The sequence below is a fragment of the Papio anubis genome, chromosome 4 (genome assembly GCF_008728515.1).
Source record: "Papio anubis isolate 15944 chromosome 4, Panubis1.0, whole genome shotgun sequence".
Classification (NCBI taxonomy): Eukaryota; Metazoa; Chordata; class Mammalia; order Primates; family Cercopithecidae; genus Papio; species Papio anubis.
The window spans coordinates 94,490,402-94,512,220 of record NC_044979.1 but is presented as its reverse complement, the minus strand read 5'-3'; the positions used below and the strand labels follow the sequence as shown (position 1 = coordinate 94,512,220).

The 21,819-nt window shown below is 39.9% G+C and overlaps 1 long non-coding RNA gene across 2 annotated transcripts; it reads left to right on the top strand.

The window, feature by feature from the left end:
• Positions 1 to 289: 289 nt before the first annotated feature.
• Positions 290 to 18,464, top strand: LOC108585046. 2 transcript variants are annotated; one of them, XR_001900867.3, is made up of 4 exons: positions 292 to 4,194; positions 12,924 to 13,922; positions 14,296 to 14,427; positions 17,909 to 18,464. It is a non-coding gene; the product is annotated as an uncharacterized LOC108585046 (long non-coding RNA). The 2 variants fall into 2 exon arrangements; XR_001900866.3 differs by having other exon boundaries at positions 290 to 4,194; positions 14,296 to 18,464.
• Positions 18,465 to 21,819: the final 3,355 nt, after the last annotated feature.

Below are 21,819 nucleotides of genomic sequence, written 5' to 3'. Positions count from 1 at the left end.
AAGAAGAAGTGGGCTTATTAAAAATAATACAATACGGCCGAGTGCAGTGACTCACACCTGTAATCCCAGCACTTTGGAAGGTCAAGGCTGGCGGATCACAAGGTCGGGAGTTCGAGACCAGCCTGGCCAACATGGTGAAACCCTGCCTTTACTAAAAATACAAAAATTAGCCAGGCATGGTGGCACACGCTTGTAATCCCAGCTACTCAGGAGGCTGAGGCAGGAGAATCACTTGAACTTGGGAGTCAGAGGTCTCAGTGAGCCAAGATCATGCCATTGCATTCTAGCCTGGACCACAGAGCAAGACTCTGTCTCAATAATAATAATAATACAATACAGATGGCAAAAGGATAAATGCATAAAAGTGTTTCCTGAAATATTGTTTAGAATAGTAAAAACTGGAAACAAACTTTTAACATTCATCCTCTGGAGAACTTGTAATATAAATAATGCTATGGACTCATTAGAGCACAATGCCCCTATCAAAAGTTACACAGGCTTATGCTTATGCTTATTGACATTTATATTTATTGTTTAGGAAAAGCAATGCAAGTTACTGCAAGAAATGAGTATTATATGATGCAATTTATGTAAATCTCTATGCACAGAGCCATCTGCTTGTGCATGTATGCATAGACTAGAGAGATGTTTGGAAGAATGTTCACCAAAGTGTTAATGGTGATTATCTTTGGAAGAGGAGATTTGGGTACGTTTTACTTGCTTCTTTGCATTTTAAGTATTGTTTAAATTTGTTACAATAATTATGTAATAAAAAAGAGCTATTTTTAAAGGATAAATGTTAATGATGTTAAATACTGCAGAGATTGAGTAGCTAAATGCTGTGAAGTGGGAACAGAAGAGAATTTTGAAGGAGCTGAGGAGTGAATGGGATATGAAGATAACAAAATGCCAAAGATCTTTCTAGAAGCATGAGATGGGAGGGTGAGAGATAGAGTGATGGGTGGAGGATTAGACAACGCCTTTATTCCTTCATTTTCCCCTTTCTCCTCTTTTAATTTGTTCTGAACACTATTGCCAGATAAATTCCCCAAATATCCCATTATCTTGTCACTCCCATGCGGGACTCCAGTGGCTCCCACCCAAGGAAGCTGAAATTGCCTAGGTGCCTTTCAGAGGCCTCAATAATCTGAATTCACTCACTGTTCCCTATATTAACTTGCTTTTTCATTCAAACCAATTTTCCTTTAAAAATTTAAACATATGTTTACTGAGCATGTACTACAGGCCAAGCACCCTTAAAATCACTAGGTAGATAAGGACATTATGGTCTCTGCCATCATTGTAGTCATAAAGCAGTGAGGATGCCAGACTTACATACAGCTAGTACGAGTATAGAGTAATAGGGGCTGTAACTGACCTATGTGCCAATTGTTTACCCATCCATATGGACAATAGAGATAGATGATATTTGCACCTGCTGTTACTTCTGCACTTCATCTCATCACCTCTTCATTCTTTTTGAACGCCTAAATCCTCCTAATCTTTCATATCATAGATCAAGTGTAAACTTGATAGCTTTTTTCTTATGACCTGCATGACACTTACTTTTTTATTATTCCTCTAGGTGTTTGATTGTATAATACCTTCCAATGTTAGTGAACTACTTATAAGTATGAACTACCCCTTCACCAAGATGAGATAACCATGAGCTTTGAAAGCTGTCACAGTACCTGGCACAGGGTTAAACTAGTAGCAAGTATGATTAAATGCCTGCTGAAATTTATCAGGAAACTTCCCTCCCAAGCTATCTAATATTTCTAAATAAAATAAAAAACTTCAAAGGTGGTATATTTGAAAGCAACGTAATACAATTTGCACAGTGAAAAGGACTACTTTAGACAGAGGAAACAGCTTTGCAAAGACAAAAAGGTACAAACATTTCAATTCTGAGGGTTGGGGGAGTGCAGGTGACAAGACAGAGGTGGTTGCTAAGACTTCAGATGGATGGAATGTTTAAATGATGAGAACAATTTAGAGAAAAAAATAGATGATAGAACCCAATCAAGATAGCATATGCAATAAATAAAATCCAAACTTAGTCATTATGCAAGAGAGGGAATGAAAGCTCAATTATTATTCAAGACTATAAAAGCACAAGTATGTTCTAAGTATGAGGTGACATTATGAGCCTGCAGTTTAAGAGACTATTGCAATAATAAGTATGTAAACAGAATTATGACCTTGCAAAGGCTGGGAAATCATCTTTGTACTGTAGGTGATACAAGTGACGTCTTTACTAGGAAGTCACATCTAATTTTTCATCTTAACATTTAAAAAGGAATGTGTGAACATCACAGAGCCCTGTTTCCCAAATTTCACTCCACTGAACATTAGGTCAGGAGGATGTTAATGGATATTCCATTTTTAACATGGTCTAATGAAACTAGGAAATATTGTTTTAGAAGATCCTGAAATCTTTTGATTAAAATGATGTGAAGAGCCTATGAATAGAGTTTAGAAGAGAAGGGACTTTTTTCAGAAGTAAAATAAAACTGAGGGGAGGACAAGTGGCTGTAATAAGTAGTAGGAGGGTTATTATAAGCTGGGTACATTGAAGCTGCTTTTATCTCTGTAAAGTCGGAAATTGACATATTGCAGCAAGAGAAAGATGGGTTAGAAATGGACTGCCTGGCAAGGGTGTGAGAGGGAAATATTAAATTATTATTGCAAGAGAGCATATCATCTTCAACTTTGCACAAATGATAGGAAAGACAGAGAACCATTTAAGGATGATTTATGTGTCCCACTGCCTGGAGCTGCCAGGCAGGTGACCCTCTGAATTTATTTCTCACTCTAGAATTCCATGAGTCTAGTACTGTCGACCCTAAGATGAGGGATATGACCATAAGAACATCTAGTTCCAGCTCCACTTCTGTCACTGACCTACTGAACCACCTATAAAATGATTATCATGATTTCTCATAGTATCCTGCAGGAATTTCCCTAGGATTAATTACACAATGAGCTTCATAGAGAAAGACACCAAAAATACTTAAAGAATAGGTCAAATCATATGAAATTGCTGGTATTTGATTATTTGTGACCTATAAAAATGGCAATTTCACATGGTCTAACCTAATAAAATTCATCATTCCTTGAGCCTGCTATGTGACAGGGATGGGCTGGTTTGGGGATTTGAAGATGATAAAGACATGGTACCTGCCTTCAGGGAGCTCTCAGACCAGTGAGGGAAACAGGCACTTGAGGAAAACATTGAAGTGCAGTTAGACAAGGGCCACAGTGGAGGTGCCACAAGACGCTGTGGATGAAAAAGGAAGCCAGCTATTCTCCTGGGCCAGGAGACCAAGGCCAGAAAGAGGCAAGCAAAGGGTGGCTTTGGAGGGGTTGGGACATTCATTTATGCTGGATTTTGAAGGTTGAGTAATTTACTAAGTGGGAAGGACCATTCTAAATAGAGGAAACAGCTGTGCAAAGACGAAGAAGTATGAAAAAACCTCTCGGGAGGAAAAAAATCATGTAAATATTAAATAATATTAAGATGAGGAGACATTAATTGAACCCTCTGTAAGTAACTCCTGTTAGAATGTCCTTTTATTTAATATTACTTCGTTAGTATTTATCATAGGTTGTCCTTGCATAACAGAGCTTGTGCAAGTTTTTCTGAATAGCTGCAGCACAGAATACTTTTCAGCAGGAAAAAGAGACGAGGCTGGACACATTGCTGGCAGCCAGGTTGAGAAAAGCCCTGTGTTCAGCAACAAGGAGAAGAGCCTCCATTCAGTGGGTGCTGGGGAGGCACTAGAGGGTTTTAGGTAGAGTGGCGACATGACCAGATTTGCATTTTGGAAAAGAAAGTCCATAGTGGTGGTGGTTTTATGGAGGAAGGACCAAAAGCTGGTGCCAGCAGAGGCAAGGGCAGGAGCTGGGGAGCAGTGAAGGGGAGAGAATCCTGGCAAGCAGCGACGTTTAAGGGACAAGAGCAGTTTAGGAGGCAGAAGGAGAACTGAAGACAGTCCAGGGAGAAAGTGGCTTCAAGAAACTGAAATAAGTTCAGCAAGATAAAAACTCAACACTATCCCTGGGATCTGGAACTTGCTCATTGGTGAGAGCAAGAGCAGTTCCTGTGGCATGGACAGAAGTCAGATTTCTGTGGATCAAAGAACAAATGGGAGTAAGGAGCTGCCAGCAATGAATATGGAAGTAATTTTAAAGGTTAGCTGGAAAGGAAAGAGGAGAGATGGGATGGTTAGAGGGAGTTGTGGAATAGAAGGGAGCCACGGTTGTCTTTTTTGTTTGTTTTGGAGGAGTAGAGAGTCTTGAGCAAGTGTGAAGTGGAGGGAGAGAAGCCAGGGGAAAGGGAGGGAGCAGGCCAGAGGGCACGGAGAGGGAAGGAGGCAATGATTTCAAATGCCCAGCGAGGTTCCTTTTTCCAGAGCAGGGGGAAATAGGCAGGCCTGGATGCAGCTGTAGATAAGTTTGATGGTGAGGCTGAGAAGAGAAAGATTGAACATGTCTTGACTTCCTCTTTTCTGTGGGATGGGAGGCAAGGTGGAGAGTAGATGGATTGGGTCAGGGTGGAATAGGGCAGCTTCCCAGGAGCACTGGGGATGTGGAACGGCTGCCGAGAGGTGACCAGAGCAAGGCAAGACTTGCCAAGCAGCACTGCAAGCTCAGCAGAAGCTGGAAACCACCAACTGTGGGGACTGTAATTTAGATGTTTGTATTATTTTTCTCCAAGCAGTGTTCAGCAGCATGGATGCAGGAGATTAGAAGGGCGAATTTGGGGAAGGGTCTCTTGATGTGGTAGCTGTAGTGAGAGTTAGGGTTACTGACAGGGAACGGTTAAATAGACAAGCCATCATAGTATGATTCTGGGTATGTAGGAGAGGCAGTGGAACCCCCCAGAGAACTGATTGGCCTGGGAATGATGGATGGGTTCAGGATACATGAGACAGAGATCTTGGCTGGGTGCCATGTTTCACACCTATAATCCCAGAACTTTGGGAGGCCAAGATGGGTGGATCTCTTGAGTCCAGGAGTTCGAAACCAGCCTGAGCAATGTGGTGAAACCCTGTCTGTACAAAAAATACAAAAATTAGCCAGGTGTGGTGTGTGCCTGTAGTCCCAGCTACTTGGGAGGCTGAGGCGGGAGGATCACCTGAACCCAGGAGGTGGAAGTTGCAGTGAGCTGAGATCATACCACTGTACTCCAGCTTGGGTAACAGAGTGAGATCCTGTCTCAAAAAAAAAAAAAAAAAGAAGGCAGAGATCTTATGAGGTCTCATGGGCTCCACAGGCAAGGGCAGTGAGAGCAGAGATAGGGTGTTAACCACATAAGGGGATACGTTTGGGGTGTGGCTGATCAGAGTTCAAAGTCTCAGTGATGGAGTTGTTTTGGGGTCATAAACAAGATCCCAGTGTGGCCGGAAGAGTGGGTTTCTCCAGTGGGGCCTAGATGAAGGTGAATGGAGCAGAGTAAATTAAGAAATTTCAAGTAAGAGTGAGAGATGGGTATTCCACAAAAATGCTTCCTTGCTTGGGACAGCAGGAGAGTTTGAGTAGGTAGAGATTATGAATCAGGTGCCAAAATGTCCCTTAGAAAAATATACTTGTGAAATGCAGTTTCTCTTTGGGCATAATGTTCAGCCAATTGGTTTCATGTGTCATCATCTCCTACTGTGGTATTTATTTTCTTTCTCTTCTTTGCAGTAGGATTTGGGAAGATTCTTCTTTGATAAGGCAGGCTATGGCTTGCTTTCCTCTCTGTCTCAGCCTCCCTCTGGTTTCTCCATCATTTGCTGCCTTCCAAAGCTGGTGGATGGTTCATTAACTGCCTTCTGTTCTTGCCAATCATTTACCTGCCCAAGTAGCTGATTTCAATAGTCATAGAAATTTCCTTCTCTATATGAGTGGACATTTCAGACCCCAGATCCTGTTGCTCTTTTCTCAGCATCCTTAACTTCCCTGAGTTCCGAGGTTTCTAAGTCATTCTGCCCCCACATGCCAGGAAGTTATTTGTTTGCCAACCCATTCTCTTTTGCCAAAGCTGTTTGACAAGTTCAACATGAACAGCTTGAAATTGATTTGTAATCAATATAATGTATTAAACTCTTAACTCACAGAGGAACAGTGCAGTTTTCCACAATATATGTTTTAGAGGCGGTAATATTCAGAACATCAAGCTTTAGGATTTTCCTGTGGACAAGTGCTGAATAACTACTTTAGCTCCACTGTCAGTCACAGCCCGCCCCACAGTGGGAACCACAGAGCTATATCAAGTTAAAAGTTCTGGAGACTCTAGTCTGGGATCATGAAAACACAGTTTAGCTTCCTTTTGTGTTACTAATGCAGGGCCTCTTTCTGGGTTTCACAATGCCCCCCTCTGAAGTGAGTCAGCATTTCTGTGTTTGCTTAACTTCTAAGGTTACTGAAGCACTGAGGGGGACATAGTTGGTCCAAAGTCACGCTGCAGGGATCATGGCAGGTTAAAATCAGACCAAGAACTTGTTTCCACTAGGCAGGACTCCTTGAACCGTGCCGCATCTACTGGAAGCAGTTATGTTGATACAAGTCCTGCACTTCTGTCTTTAAATAGTCCACTGGCAACTGTGATTCTAAGTCCCTATGTGGAATTAGTTCAGGCCCTTGTATGAAGTTCAGACTGGTTTGAAGGGATTCTGACAGTTTCTGCCAAATACAATACTTAGATCTAGGAGTGAGAAAAACGATGCAAGATGTCAGGGATATAAAGTGGAGACGAAGTCTGCTCTGTGCCTGTGCTTTCCAACTGGCAGTCATACTGCACACTCTTCTTTCCCTCTGGAAAATTCGTCTAAGTCCAATATCATTTTTCCCTTGAAACAATGAGATTGGATATCCGAGATGCAAGTAGATCCATGTGCGCTGTTATTATTAATCTCCAGAAACTCTCCATGTTCCAGTGTGCCAGGATACAGAGCCAGGGAGGAAGGGTGGTTTCGGATTAATAGCATTCTAAATCTATCGTACATTTTCTTAGCTTCTTTTCCTTAAACATAATTTCAAAGAGACAGAAATCCAAAATAGTGGATGTGGTCTTTTGTTGCTTACAGCATGTCACTTTTCTACATGTAAAAAATTGTAGTCCACTGTCACTAATAATTAATCATAAAATTATCCATAGCCATCATAAACAGCAAACTCACAGTGAATGGCCTTGGTTAGCAATTTAGGATCTTAGAACTGAAAGGGACTTTAGAAATAATCTGGACCAACCTCCTACTCAATTTGTGCTGCAGCATCCCTGATAAGATATCTAAGTCAGCGGTTCTCAAACTTTGCTGAATCTCGGAATCACGTGGGGGAGATTTTAAAGATCTTAACGCCAGGGCTCCACCTCACATCATCTAAGTAAGAATTTCTGGGGGTAAGACCAAGGCATCAGACTTTCTGAAAACTGCCCAGGAGATTATAATGTGCAGCTGAGTCCTGACCAGTGCCCTTGCTTCTGCTCGGCTGTGCTCTGTGGTGAAGTCCTGCTTTGTGGGGAAGTCCTGCTTTGTGGGGTTGGTTGTACACTGATAGACAGTCCTTCCCAATAGAACTAATAGGAATTAATGCCTCTCTAGAAGCCACATAGAACCAATCAGTTCCCTCCCTCACTGAAGCTCTTTGGAGATTTGAAGGCAGTAGTAAACAATTTGCAACATACTAACCTATTTCCTTAATGATGGCCAAAAATACCAATGAAAATGAAACTCTTGGACACACTACTTCATAGTGTAGATTTTAATTCACTATTTGGCCATTATCCTATCCCAGTTTTGTTACTTTGACTCCTTGATGAAATAATTGGGGACAACTGTAGAGAAGTTCTCTGGAAGTTAATGCCAGCGGATTTCTGAAGCGCCAACATGAGCTGTGTTGGTCCTTCCATCAGGACCAACACAGGTCCTTCCCGTCAGCTGTCGAGTTCCCAGGTGCCTAGTTCTTCCTGTCTCTGGACCCTGCACTGCCTACCTCCTCTCCTTGGCTGTCTCACTTGTCTCTGTTCTCCCATTATCTGTGTTTGAGCCTGGGTGATGGCCAGGTCTGCAGAAGAGTGGCAGAAGGAAGAAAACAGAAGAGGATGTCATGGTCATGCCCAACACAGAGACTCAGCCACTGAGTCCCTGAGGCCTGATCTAGCACCGTGTGTTAAGAGGCTAAATCCTGGAGTCATAGTTTTTGGTTGTGAACCCTGGCTCCCCCACTCACTGCAGGGGGAACCTTGGGCAAGACCCTTAACCTACCAGAGCCTCAGTTTCTTCATCTGTGAACCCAGGAGTAATAATAGTAACTAACTTCTATGAAATGAAAAGATAATCTCTGGAATATACTTGATACAGTGCCTGGTATGCAGCTAGTGCCTAATCAGAATTAGCTCTTATTATAACCACAGTCCCCTCCCCACCCCCTTCCAAAGCTATCTCTGGTCCAGAAGCCCGTCACCTAACTCTCTCCTAATCTAAAGCTCCGACACGGGCTGCCGGACATTACAGACCCTACCTCCTGCCAGTCTCTTTTCTCTGCACCTGGCCAGTGCTTAGCTTAGACTCACCTGGGCTCACAGTGCCTCCCAAAGGCACTGAGAAAAAAAACCATTAATATTAGCTGTTGTTCCACTGGTTGGCATGGGTTGTGAGGGAAAACTAGCAGCAAATATCTTGCTCCTGATTAGAGTTTTTCTTTGCTGTTTTCAGTTTCCTTTCTCAAGGGGCCACATGAAATTGAACTCAAAACTATGATTTGCCCTTCCCTTAAAGCATGCCAGGAAAATCATTACATTTTTAGCAGGCACTGGAGGATAGGCTGTTTCCCTTTCCATTTAACAAACATTAAATTTTTGACCAGGGTTCCTTGAACTTCACACACTAGCAATGTGGCCTTTATTTTACTGACTTCTTCATTTTATTTTATCAGTACTGCCAGTAGAACTCTGGGAATGTGATCTGTTAGGTCCTGTCTTCGCCAGCCAAGATTTAAAGGGTGCAACAGATTGAAGATTTTCAAACTACAGAACAGTGCTTTCAATATGTGTTCAGTGGGCAACAAAATGCTTCCTTTGTGGGAGTCCATGCTCCCTCTCTTGGGTTAATGGATGACTTTCCAGGGATGCTGCATGAAAGAGTGATTTAAAAAAATGGCTGTAGGCAGCTGTGAGATAGATTCTTCAACCCAGTATACATTTTATTGCTATTTAAAAACAAGTTTAAATTAGATCCTATAACCATTATGCAACCATGTTCCCTGAAGTCTGTACATACGTCCCTCACTAGTGAGGGGAAAAGGAAGTTGGTAAATTAAGTGTTGTTGGACAGTTCTCAGGTACCCCGACTGTCAGAACAGTTTCACGTGGGTCATATTTAAATCCTCCATTTGATTATTGCTATGGGTTTATTCAGCGTGGCTTCAAAGCAAGCAGAAAAAAAAATTTAAAAAAAGAGCCAAAAGCAACAAAGAGCCACCAACCGAGGAGAAAAAATGCTTGGCTCCAAGAACTCAGTATCAGTATAAATAAAACAAACTCCAATGCTTCCAATGCTGTTCTCACTTCAAATTACATCCCTTGATTTTTCCACTCTGATTTTCATTCACTTGACTGTAAGTGAGTAAATCTTTCCTAGGATCAGTGTAGGCTTGCACTCCTTTGTCCGAAAGCATGAATTTACCTTGCCTACACAGACATGTAGACATATCCACAAATATACTTGCAGAAACTGCATGAAGTGGTCCCCAGAAGCTAAATCTGGCCTTAATATATAAGAGGATGTAAATTCTATATTCACTCCCTAGAAAGTAGAGTACATCTTCTAAATTCGCGATCTAAGGTAGAGTTTATCTTCTTTGAGTTGAGTTTTTACTGTTTCCTACAGTAGTGATGGGTTTGTCACTGGTCCATTGCTGGGTAGTCAATAGTTCAATATGTGGTGTTGGAGCAAGGACTAGTCCTGCAATATTAACTTGATAACACCATTTTGGAACCAACTATGCCAACCACCTTAAGAAAATTAACACATACACTTACAAACAGCTTAATACTGCCCTGGAATAGACATTACGTCATTCCCTTTCACTTGATTCATTCATTTGTTTATTCATCAAGCAAGTGTTAATTTATTCATTACTAATACAGACTCGAAAATATGAGCAACACATTTACTGTTTCTAAAATTCATGTGCTGAATTTCCCTTGTCCTTGAGTTATATGGATACCAGGATAAAACAAAATCAATATTTGTTCTAGTCATCCTGCATAAATATTTTTCCAGACAAATGGCTATTTACCATATTGAATCAACATAGACCGCTGGAATATAAAAAGGTTATCTGGAAAGTGTTTTTTCCTCCATGGGTCTGGGAACATAGGCTAGGAGGCTACCCCAAAGGGTGGGGAGCAGACCTTGATTGTGTGCCTATCATGGTGAACCACTATTCCGATATTTACACACATGATAGCATTTCATCCTCATAAACACCCTAAGAGATAGCTATTCTCACCTCATTTCACAGAGGAGAAAACTGGGATCCCAAAAGGCTAAGTAATTCTGTTCTTAAAACGTTCTGCTCTCTGATTTCAATGACACAACATTTTCCTGATTTTCCCCTTTCTTCTCCTTCTCAGTCTTTTAGCTTTTTCTCCTCCTCCCCTTTATCTGTGACTCAATTTTGAACACTATCTACATTCGCTGGTGATCTCATCTGGTACAATGGCTTTAAATACCACCCATGTGCTCATGACTCTCCAGTGTGTCTCTCCAGCCCAAACCTCTCCCATTACCATCAGACTTGTATATCCAACTGCCTCCTTGAAATTTACACCTGGATAATGAGTGAGCATCTCTGATTTAGTATGCCCAGTTTGGAGATCTTGAGTTTTTCTCTCCGTATCTCTTTCTCCTTGCATTTGAACCACTTAGATAAATGACTCCACCATTTACCCAATCGCTTATATAAATAACCTACGAGTCACTTTTTTCATTACTATTCTCCCAATTTATAACAAACATATATTGCAAAATCTCTTTGCATTTCTTCATCTCCACCTTTGTGTAAGCTAATGCAAAATGTCCCTGACTCTCAGAAACTCCCTATTTACCTTCCTCCGTCTCCTCACCTAGAATGTAAATCTGATGGCCGGAGCTGCTGTAACTAGTTGTGAGAATGAGAAAAAAGGGACTACAGTCACAAAGACATTAGCCCTGATACACTAAGTCCAAAAGTTACATCTCTCACATCATATTCTAAGGGAAAATAACTCTTGTTTCATCCAAAGTGGTCTCATTTTTGTCTATTACTAGCAGGTGAAAACATTTCTAAGGGATATGTATTTTCCCTCCACTCCCATCAATCTATATTCATACAGCAGCCATAGGGGTATTTTTTTTTAAAAAAACATAAGCAAGGTTTGTTCAGAACCAAATATTTACTGAGCAAATACTACATGCTATGAATGCCTCTATAGGTGTACCTAAAAGTAACACCAGTGAAGCAAACAAAATTGGGACCCTCTAGTGAGCAAAACAAAGACCCTTGCCTTTGTGGAGACAATCAATATGATAAATAAACAAATTACATAGTATGTTAGAAGATGATATGTGCTATATGTGGGGAAAAGGAAAAATAAATCAGTATAAAGTTGGGCAGAAGTGAGGGAAGCAATTTTAAACAATGTGGTCAGGATAGGCTTCAATGAGAAGGTGACATCTGAGAAAAGACATGAAAGGCCTAGGTGATCATGGAGATAGTAAAAAGAGATTGTATTCCAGATACGTTTTGAAAAGAAAAATCAAAGAGATGTACTGATGGATTGGCTGTGTGCTATAAGACATAGAGACAAGTCAAACATAACTTCCAGATTTTTGTTTGCACAATTGGAAAGATGGAGTTGCCATTGCTGAGACAAGGAAGGCTAAGTGCATAGCAGATCTGTGGTATGACATAGACATCTCAGAGGCATGTTGATTTTTAGACATCTACCAAACATTTGAGAAGAGATGATGTTGAATAAACAGTTGAAAGTGTGAGTCAAGAGTTCAGCTAACAGGACTGCACTGCAGTTATAAAGTTGTGGGTCATGGCCTATATGATATTTAAAGCCATGAGATTGTATGAAATTACTAAGATAGTGAGGGTAATTTGAGATAAACAAAGAAGCAGTGTCCTAGAACTGATGCATTATAACATTAATAAGTTGCAGAGAAGAGAAACCAGTGGAGGAGACTGAAAAGAAGCAATCACTGAAATAGGAGGAAAACCAAGAGACTGAGGTGAACTAGAAGCCAAATGAAGAAAGCGTTTTAAGGAAGAGAGAGTGATCACTGTTACTGATTATCAAATAATATGAGGACTCAGAACTGATCATTGGGTTTAGCAGCATTGAGGTCATTGGTGACCTGACAAGAAGAGTTTTCATGAATTGTAACGAAAGCTTGATTGGAATGGGTTTAAGAGAGAGTGGGAAGACACTAATGGCAGCTCCTTTGAAGAGTTTTACTGCAAAGGCAAGAAAAATATTTGAGTGTATCTGGGGGAGTTTCTTTTAAAAGCTGGGAAAATTGACAAGTTTGTTAAATGATGAGAATGATCAAGTAAAGATGTAAAAATGGATGATGTAGGAGAAAGGGAGACACTTGTTAGAGTGATGTCCTCTAAATGAAGGGATTTGCTTTATATCATGTGGTTTTAACGCATGTCCACCCACAAGCCTAAAATAAAAGTAAAAAAACCAAGCAAACAAAAAAACCTTGCCCATAATACTTTGACACTATTTCCTTCAATAGGTGGAGTTTAATTGTGTTTCCTCTGAATACGGGCTGGTTTTAGTGAACCGCTTTTAACAAATGGAATGTGACAGAGTGATGGTGTGTGACTTCTGCGACTTGGTTATAAAAGGCATTGTGGCTTCCCTCTTGCTCTCTCAGATCACTTTGTTTGAGGGAAACCAGCTGCCATGCTGTAAGGACCCTCAAGCAGCCCTGTGGAGAGGTTCCTCTGGTGAGGAACTGGGACCGCCTACCAATAGCCCTGTGAGTGCACCATCTTGGAAGCAGATCTTCCAGAACCAGTCAAGCCTCCAATGGTTAAAGCCCAAGCTGACATCTTCACAGAAACCTCATGAAAGACTGTGAGCCAGAACCATCAGTTAAGTTGCTCCTTCACTCCTGCCGCATAAAAATTGTGGGATGATATATGCTTATTGTTTTAAGCCACTAAATGTTGGGGTAATTGGGAACCCAAGATAGTTTATTTACAGCAACAGATAGGAAGATAGAATACATGAGTACACTGTGGTGGATGAGTAAAAGTGGAATGAAGAATTTGTGGAGATTCCCCTCAAATTGCTTCAGCTTTCTCAGTGACACAGGAAGCAAGATCAATAGCTGAGAGTTGAGGGTAAAGATGGAAAAAGAAGTGTTGGAGGAGTGAGGAGAAAGGAAAAGTAAAATAGTTGTATTGGGTACAGATGGGGGACAGATAGAATGGACAAGGCAAATGTAGTAGGATAGTAGGCCATATTAAGGACACAAAGGAAGTATGTCTGCAGTCATCATATAAAATGAGACAGTGTGTTGTGTGCTTTGCTTCGGCAATTTCAACTGCATTCGTGCAGAAGCAGAGTAGGTGGGGAGTTGGATTAAACCAGGGATGTACTTTTGCCAAGTGAGTACTATATGACACAAAATAGGGCAAAGTGTATGCAAAGGAGTGTTTATACAAATCAGTCTAATTGCCTTCTTAAAAATCATTTTGGTGTTCTGCTTCCAGGAAGATGGAGTAAACATATTTTGCCCTTTTCCTCCTGTTAAGAACAACTAAGATGCCTGGACATTATATATAAAACAAACACAAAAAGAATCTGAAAGGTGGAGAGAAGAAAGCAGATTGTCAAGGGACTTCAGAACCCTAGAAATGAACTTGTGGTGAGTTTTCTGGGTTTTCCTGTTGCTTCACATATTCCAGACTTTTAGCTGAAGAAGATAGCAATATGGAAATGCCAACAACAAGAGCAGACAAAAAAAGTCCCAACAAAATCCTGCTCTCTCTAGTCAAAGGATCAGGAAAGGGAAGTCTAGCAAGACGAAAGCGATTAGACAATAAATAATCTACCCTCACATAGCTGTAAAAACACAGCATCTCTCCAAACATACTGGGGTAGTGTCAGAGAAGGCCAGGTAGGGAGTTAGGACTTTCATTTCTGCTGGCCAGTTTTGAGGTTTGCCCTTCTCACAATGTCAGTGGAAACCACCTGGGACACCTCAGCAGTAATAAGTCATTCCTTTCTCTCTCTACTAGGGTGGAGAGCCAGGACTTTCATGATTATCCGATGGTAATGAAGCCATACCCACTGCAATGTCGGTGGAGACTACTTGGGGAACCAGATCCCCATTGCTACCCAGCAGTAACAAGGAGCACCCTCCCTTGAGAGTGAGTGGTCAACATCAGCCCTAACATATTAATATGTTACACCAAATACAAATAATCTAAATATACCAATTTAAGCAAGTAAAAGTAAAAAGATGGAAAAAGACATATCATGCAAACATTAATCAAAGGAAAGCAGGAGTGGCTCTATTAACATGAGATAAAGTAGACTCCAGAGTGAAGAAAATGACCAGAGACAGAGAGGGATATTTTATAATGATAAAAGAGTCAATCCACCAAGAAGATGTAGCAATCCTAAATACGTATGCACCCAACAACACAGCTGCAAAATATGTGAAGCAAAAACTGCAAAATATGTGAAACAAAAATTGATAGGACTGAAAGGAGGAATAGACAAATCCACAATCATGGTTGAAAAGTTTGATACTCCTTTCTCAACAATTAGCAGAATACCTAGACAGAAATCAGCAAGGACGTAGAAAACTCAACACTGCTGAGCACCAGGATTGGATCAACATCCATAGAACCCTTCATCCAATAATAGCCGTGTCCATGGAATATATGTGAGATAGACTCTATCTTGGGCCATAAAACAAACCTTAATGAATTTAAAAGAATGAAAAGGATATAGTGTGTTTTTCAACTACATTGAAATAAAAATAGAAATCAATAAAAAAGATAAGAGGAAAATCTCTAAACACATGGAAACTAAATAATCTATGGGTCACACAGGAAGTCTCAAAGGAAATAAAGAAAACTAACTAAATGCAAGTCAAATTACAATGTATCAAAATTTGTGGGACACAGCTAATGCAGTACTGAGAGGGAAATTTGTAACACTGAATGTGTACATTAAAAAAAAGGAAAACTCTTAAATCCATAATCTAAGCTCCTATTTCAAGAACCTAAAAAAATTACAAAATAAACAGAAACAAAGAGAAGGAATAAAATGAGATTAGAATACAAATCGATAAAATTGAAAACAGAAAGTAGTAAAAAATCAGTGAAACAGAGAACTGGCTCTTTGAAAAGATCAATAAAATGGACAAACATCTTGCAAAACTGACAAAGACATAAAGAGAAAACACACAAATTCCCAAAATTAGGAAGGAAACAGGCTATCTTTATTGACCCTGAACACATCAAAAGGATAATAAAGGAATACTATGAATAACTCTACACACATATACCTGAAAATGTAGACAAAATAAACCAATTCCTGGAAAACCAAAAATGACCACAACTTACCCAACATGAAGTGGATTGTTTGAATAGCTTTATAACTACTAAGGAAATCAAATTTGTAATTTAAAAATTCCCCAGAACATCTTCAGGCCCAGATGGTTGCATCAGAGAATTCTACCATATGTTTAAAGAAGAGTTAACAACCAATTCTACACAATCTCTTTCAGAAAATAGAAAGAAAGAAAAACTTCTCTATTCACTATTTAAAAAGCTAGTATTGCCCAATATCAAAACTAGACAAAAACAGCACAAAAAAGGAAAATTACAGACCAATATTCTTTATGAGTATAGACACAAAAATCCTTAACAAACTATTAGCAAATAGAATTCAGCAACATATAAAATAAATTATATACCACGACAATGTGAGGCTTATTGCAGGAAACAAAGCTGATTTAATATTTGATAATAAGTCAACGTATTATCAGGCTAAAGAAGTAAAATTTCATGATCATATCAATCATGATAGAAAAAACATTTGACAAAATTCAATACATTCCTGATTTTAAAAAAACCTCTTAGAAAAATTGGAATAGGGAGAACTTTGTCAACACTGTAAAGAGCACCTACAAAAAAATTTATAGCCAATGTTAAATTCAATAGTGAAAGACTGAATGTTTTCTCCCTATTATCAGGAGTTAAGCAAGACTGTTTACTCTTACTACTCATATTCAACATAGTGCTGGATGTCCTAGCTGGTATAATAAGGCAAGAAAAAGAAATAAAAGACATACAATTTGGAAAGAAACAAATAAAACTGTCCCTATTTGAAGATGACATAATAACCCACTTAGAAAATACCCAAGAATCCGCCAAAAAAAAATATATGTAAAATCCTAGAGCTAATGAGTAAGTTCAGCAAAATATAAGATAAACATCCAAAAACTGATTGTATTTCATATGTTATCAATGAACCCCTGAAGACTGAAATAAAAATACTAACATTATTTATCATTATTTAAAAACAAAAATGAAATACTTAGATGTGAATCTATAAAAACATGAATAGCACTGGTGTGATGAAAACTACAAAACACTGATGAAAGAAATTTTAAAAAATGGAGAGATACACTGTGTTCATGGATTGGAAGACTCAACATATTAAAGATGTCAGTGCTCCCCAAATTGATATACACGTTTAACACAATTTCTACTAAAATTCCAATAAGATTTTTTTGTGGATATAGTCAAGATTGTTATAAAATTTATATAAAATAAGGAAGTAGTATAGCTAAAATATTTCAAAAAAATTAAGGAAGAGCAAACAATCTACCCAATTTTGACCTATTATGTAATCAAGACTATGAGATACTGGTGAAGGGATCGACATATAGATCAATAGAACAGAACAGAAAACCCAGCAATAGACTCTTACAAATATGCCCAACTGATTTTTGACAAAGGTGCAAAAACAGTTCATCAGAGGAAAGATAAGTTTTCCAAGAAATGATGCTGAAGCAATTGGACATTCACAAACAAAAAAATGAAGCCTCACCATAAACCTCACCCATTATATAAACATTAACTCAAAATTGATCACAGACTTAAATGTAAAACATAAACTTATCCTGTTTTTTAAAATGGGAGAAAATCTTTAGGACCTTGAGCTGGACTAAGAATCTTAGACTTGACACCAAAAGTACAATTCATGAAAGGAAAAATTGATAAACTGTATTTTATCAAAATTAAAAAGTTCTGCTTTGCGAAAAACTCTGTGAAGAGTTGAAAAGATGAGTTACAGAGTGGGGGGCCATATTTGTAAACCACATATCTTATAAAGGACTAGAAGGTAGAATTTACAAAATACTCTCAAAACTCAAGAATAAAAAATTGAACAATCCAATTAGAACATGGGCAAAAGACATGACGAGACATTTCTCTGAAGAAGAGAAACAGATGGCTAATAAGCACATGAAAAGATGTTCACCATCATTAGCCATTGGGAAATGTAAATTAAAACTGTAATGAGATATTACCACATATGGGTCAGAATGGGTAAAATCAAAAATAGTAGCAACACCACGTTTTGGTGAGGATGCAGAGAAATGGAATCACTCGTACATTGCTGGTGGGAATGTAAAATGGCATAGCCACTCTGGAAAACGGTTTGGCAGTTTCTTGAAAAACTAAACATGCAACTACCTTATGACCCATCGATTGTACTCCTGTGCATTTATTCCAGAGAAATGAAGACATACAAAAACCTATACATGAATGCTTATAGAAGCTTTGTTTGTAATAGCCCTAAATTGGAAATAACTCAGTTGTCTTTTGACAGGTGAATAGTTAAACTGTGGTTCATCCTACCATGGAATATTACTCATCAATAAAAAGGGATGAACTACTGACATATACAATAAAGTGGACAACGGACTCTCCAGTGAATTATGCTTAGTGAAAAAAGTAAATCGCAAAGGTTATACTGTACAATTCAATTTATATAACATTCTGGAAATGACAAAATTATAAAAGTCTATTACAGATGTGTGGTTAACAGAAGTTAAAGAAGGAGGAAGGGAAGAAGGTGACCGGAAAGTGAAAGTGGCTATCAAAGGACAAGATGGGGAGTCCTTGTGGTGACGGAAATGTTCTGTATCTTGACTCTATCAGTGATAATGTCCTCATTGTGGCATCACTATGGATTTACAAGATGCAGCCACTGGGGGGAAAGTGCGTAAAGGGAACACCCACTCTCTCTGTATTATTTCTGACAACTGCATGTGAATTTACATTTATCTGTTAAAATGAAACATTTAATTTAAAATATTATTTGTTTTACTTCCAGTTGCTTTTAAAATAAAATGTGGCCCACAGGTGTCCACTGATCCTATCTACCTGACACTGCAATCTCTTACTGGACCACGTTTCTAACTCCAGCCACATTGTCGCTTTACTTTAATAACACTGAGCTCTCTTCTACTCCTGGTTCTTTGCATTTGCTGTTTCCTCTGTTTGAGAATGCTCTCTCCCCAGTTCTTTACATGGTTCCTCATTCTGAGCCTGCAGGTCTCAACTCAAACACCGCCTGCTCAGAGAAGTCAGCCCTTACTTGCAAATCACAGGAAGGGAGAGTAGTTAAGCCCTGCAGCCTGCTGCCTGAGGGCTGAATTGCAATACCTCCATTCAATTGCCTTAAGGTCTAGGGCATCAGGCTTAACACCAGCTCTGTGTCTGTGTTCCCATCTCTAAAATGGGCACCCTGTTAGTTTCTCCTTCACAAAATTGTTATAAGAATTAAAGGGGGGCCAGGTGTGGTGGCTCATGTCTGTAATCCCAGCACTTTGGGAGGCTGAGGTGGGCGGATCACCTGAGGTTGGGAGTTCGAGTCTAGCCTGACCAACATGGAGAAACCCTGTCTCTACTAAAAATACACAAATTAGCTGGGCGTGGTGGTGCATGCCTGTAATCCCAACTACTCGGAAGGCTGAGGCAGGAGAATCGCTTGAAACCTGGAGGCAGAGGTTGCAGTGAGCCGAGATCACGTCATTGCACTCCAGCCTCCAGCCTGGGCAACAAGAGTGAAACTCCGTCTCAAAAAAAAAAAAAGTATTAAATGGGTTAACATAGCCATTTAAACTAGCACCTGAAATGCCATAAAGCCCACATAAGAGTTATTTACTATTATTTTAAAAACCTCCTGTAGCTACTCTCCATCTCTTTGGTTCTCAAGGTTTGATCCCTGGATCAGCAGTTCCCCATTACCTGAGAACTCGTGAAATAGGCACACTTTCAGGCCATACCCCAGACCCACTGAAACTCTGAGGATGGAGTCCAGCAATCTGTTTCAAGGAGCCCTACAGCTATGACTCTGATGCGTGCTGCTAGAGTTTGAGAGCCACTAGTTTATCTCATCTGCCTGTTTACTTCCTTAATGTTACTATCACAGGTAGATATTATCTTTTTATTTATTTTCATGATTAATGCCTGCATCTCCTTCCAGAAATTAGTATTCCACGAGGGCAGACTTGTCAATCTTCTTCACTACTGTATCTCCAACTGTTGGCATAGCATCTGGCACAAAGTAAGCACTGATAAACTACTAACAAATAGACAAATGAATGAACAAACTTGGCCAAGGTCATATTGTAACCAGGTACCCTGTTTTTAAGCTTTCTTTCTGTTGCCCTTTGTGTTAAGTTCTTAGTAATGAAATAATAACCTTTATGCTCCTTTCCACCAGGCCCTCCCTTGCATTGGTAGCTTATCTAATTCTATGTTTGCTTACAAGTTCCAAAGACTGAATCTTGAGACAATCTAGGTGCCTATGGAATGCTCCCCTACCAGGAAATTGCTTCAAGGACACAGTTAATTTATAACCTGGTTGAGCCCAAGATGGCATCAGTCTATTCACCGGATGGAGCAGTAACTTAAGTCATCGGAACGAGTCATGTAGACCCGCACAGCCTCGCCCATCTTGCATGTTCTTCACCCCAAAAGCTCCTCTTTTCAACTCCTTTGCCTTTTGCTTGAAAATTTGATATGAATTCATTAAGGCAGGAGCCTGGACAGTTTCTCCACTGCTAGCTATGGAAAAATAAAGTCACTGACTTTCTATCACAACTCATCCTTGTTATTTGGTTTTGCAAGTGGCAATCAACTGAATCTCCCTTTGGTTACAATCCATTTTTTAAATAACTGAACTGATGGATGTTGACTCCAGGCTGACTTGCCCCCTCTGACACGCTGAGAGTCAATGGCACCCCAACTCCTAGTCATTACTTAGCAGTCCCAAGTTTCCCATATAGTTGTGCAAAACGGAAGTCACTAGCATGCAGAAACCCCCACTTTCAAACTGCATTTTAAATACAAATATGGCCACAACAGAGCCAGAGGTTCTTTGGTCATGGCAGTGGGCGCTTGCTCTTCCTATTGCACTGTGTTGGCCACTTCATTACTTTACTTGTGGTTGTCAAAGGAGTGTTTTCCTGTCATGGTGATGGGTCATCTTTTCTCTGTGGCTGTTAGTAGCTATGGCTGGTGAAGGGTTCCCTTCTCTTTGGGGGCTGCTTTACATCTCAGTTTGGAGGCATCCCTTTTTCACCTTGGGTTTCAGTGGAGAGAAGATTCAGTACATCAGTACCCACATTCTTTCCCGTGACACTAGCATCCCTTCACTTTTCTCCTACTTCCCTGATCATTTCATCTCTGTCTCCTCTGTGGGCTTCTCTTCCTCAGCTTCTCATTGCTTCAGCTATTAGTGGCTCTCAGGGCCTGTCAGTTCCCTTTACCTGCACATTCCTAGGATGATCCCCTTCACTCCACAGCAGGATTTCCGATTTGAACCTCTCTGTTGGCACACGGACCTCAGTGTCCCAAAGGAACCTCAGCTCAGAATATCCAAGACTAAATGACTTATTTTCCTTTGCCCATTCCAATTATTCTCTTATACTGGTTAGTGACACTGCCATTGATCCTGTTATCTAAGGCAAAAATCTAGGAGTGATTCTTTGTTCCTCTCTTTATTTCACTTCCTGTGTGTTATCAGTATTCTAGTCCTTGAAATCGTACTCCTTATCATGCCTCCCACCACTCCCTTACCCCCTCTGGAGCTAATCAGGGCTGCTGAATCACGCCATGTGGCCAGCCTGGCTGCAAAGCTTCAAGAATCTCACCTGGACTGTTGTAATCATCTAATATCTTTGGGACTGGCCTTATATCTGTATAAATCCTCCACACAACCACAATATGATTAAATAATTTTTTAAAAATGCAAATTAGGCCCCTTTTGCTCCTTTGCTTAAAATGATGTTAAAGGTCACGTGTTAAAGATATGATACGAATTCCTTAGTTTGCTGTACTAGGCCCTTCATAACTTCTATGGATTGAATGTGTTCCCCAAAGATCGTGTCTTGGAAAGTTAATACAACAGTTTTGGGGGTGGGGCCTATTGGGAGCTGTTTAGGTCGTAAGAGCTCTGTCCTCATGAATGGATGTGAGTTGTTACGGCAGGAGTGGGTTTGTTATAAAAGCAAATTCAACCTTGTCTTGCCCTGCCTTGCTCTCTCACCCGTGTGATGCCTTTCTCTACGTTATGACAGAGCAAGAATGCCTTCACCAGATGTGGCCCCTCAATCTTGGTCTTCCCAGAACTTTCAGTCAAATGAATTTGTATTCACTATAAATTACTCAGCCTGTGGTATTCTGTTATAGCAGCACAAAGTAGGCTAAAACAATGATCAATCCAGATGC